The following is a 2,444-nucleotide window of genomic DNA, read 5'->3' on the forward strand; positions in this document are numbered from 1 at the left end:
TTAGGGTGGTGAGCACACCATAGAGTACATAGATGTCATATTATAAAGTTGTACACCTGAAATTTATATAATGTTATTAACCAAGGTTATCCAAATAAATTTAATTTAAAATATTCTTTAAAAAAATTCTCACTCAAGGATATGTTTATGGATTTTAGAGAGAGAGAAAGGGAGGTGGGGGGGGAGATAAGAGAGAAATATCGATTGGTTACCTCCTGTACCTGCCCGGACTGGAGACCGGGGATCAAACCTGCAACCTAGGTATGTGCCCAGACCAGGAATTGAACCTGCAACCTTTTGGTGTACCAGATGATGCTCCAACCAATGGAGTCACCTGGCCGGGGCAATGTTCAACATCACTAATCATCAGAGACATGCAAATTAAAACTACAATGAGATATCACCTCACACCTGCCAAAATGGCTACCATCAATAAATCAAAAGGATGTGGAGAAAAGGGAATCCTAGTGCATTGTTGGTGGGAATGCAGACGGGTACAGCCACTGTGGAAAACAGTATGGAGTTTTCTCAAAAAATTAAAAATGGAACTGCCTTTTGGCCCAGTGATCCCACTTCTGGGAATATATCCTCAGGATCCTGAAACACCGATTAGCACCCCTATGTTTATAGCAGCATTGTTTACAATATCCAAGATCTGGAAACAGTCCATGTGCCCATTGGCAGGTGAGTGGATAAAAAGTTGTGGTGCATTCACACAATGGAATACTATGTGGCTGTAAAAAGGAAGGAATTCTTACCTTTTGCAACAGTATGGATAGATCTGGAGATTATTATGCTACATGAAATAAGCCAGTCAGAGATAGACAAATACCATGGAATCTCACGTTCATTTGGAATCTAATGAACAAAGTAAACTGACGAACAAAATAGAACCAGAGGCATGGATACATGGCACAGATGTTAGACAGATGTTAGAGAAGAGGTGGTTGGGGTGGATGGGATGAAAGAAGGTGAAGAGAATATCCAAAGAATATACATGCATAGCCCATGGACACAGACAACAGTGTGATGAGGGCCAGAGGGAGGGGAGGGGCGGGTCTGTGTGGAGGTGGGCAAAAGGTATAAAATGGGGGACATCTGTATTAATGTCAACAATAAAAATTTAAAAATATATATTCTTAAGTTTAGTAGCACGAGGGTTAGTTGTTAATACCTGATATGGCTCTTTCCTTCAGGGTTGAAGGGCATCTTCATGAAGATGGCATTTCCAATAGACATAATCTCAGGGTTGGAGATCATGATGTAAATCTTTATCTTCTGGGGAGATTGCTCTGGTAACTGTGAATTAGCCTTGGGGGCCCTTATAAGTTCTTGATAGTAAATCCAGAGTCTCCTTTCAGTTAGGTTTATACATTCCTTGATCTAACCTCATGGAGACAGTTGATGTTTGCCAAAGAGAGTAGATCTTAGGTTGGGCAATACCAAGGGAAGATCCTTAGGCCAAGGCAGGTTAAAAGAAGCGAGTTTTGTCAATTGAGTTTTGATTACCCTGTTGGTCGGTTCTACAGCACAGGAGGACTGGGGATAACAAGCACAAAGGAAATGTTGCAAAATTGGCCAATTGGCCAAACAGGTTGTATTGTTTGTTCTGTGAAATGAGTTCCCCAGTGGCTATGGAGCTCTGAGGGAATTTCCCTATTTGGGAAGATCTTTTCTAGGAGAATTTTACTTAATGTTGAGGCTGACTCTGTGGCATGAAAATGCTTCCATCCAGTGAAGAAAACATACAAATTGTCATTAAAATAGACTTATACTTGAGAAAGGGGCAAATGAGTAAAGTCCATTTGCCAGACCTCAAAGGTCCTAAAGGCAAGGGAAAATGTCCTGTGGAGGTATTAATGTGTTTTCCAGGGTTGCACTTTAGGAAGATTTGAAACTTTAGTATGCCTGGGAATCTATCTTGAGAGATGACTTCCAGTAGTATTGTTTTCCCATGAAACTATCTGTCAGTGTTCCAGGGAGTTAAGTCGTATACATATCATATTATACTAGATGCCCGATGCACAAAGATTCGTGCAAGAATGGGCCTTCCCCTGGCTGCCAGCACTGCCTTCTCTCTGGCCAGAGCTGCCTTTCTGCCTTCCCACACTGCCAAAGACCAGGAGTGGTGTGGAAGGCCTGCATTGTCGCCATGGTGACGACGCAAGCGCCCTGCCCCGGCACCTGCGTATGCAAATCAACCCACCATCTTTGTTGGGTTAATTTGCATACTCACTCCTGATCGGCTGGTGGGCGTTGTGAAGGTACAGTCAATTTGCATCTTTCTTTTTTATTAGTGTAGACTAGAGGCCCGGTGCACAAAAATTTGTGCACTGGGGGGGGGGGTGTCCCTCAGCCTTGCCTGCGCCCAGTCACAGTCCAGGACCCTTGGGGGATGTCCACCTGTTGACTTAGGCCCACTCCCGGGGGGTCAGGCCTAACCT

The sequence above is a fragment of the Myotis lucifugus genome, unplaced genomic scaffold, assembly GCF_000147115.1.
Source record: "Myotis lucifugus unplaced genomic scaffold, Myoluc2.0 scaffold_311, whole genome shotgun sequence".
In the NCBI taxonomy this organism is placed as follows: Eukaryota; Metazoa; Chordata; class Mammalia; order Chiroptera; family Vespertilionidae; genus Myotis; species Myotis lucifugus.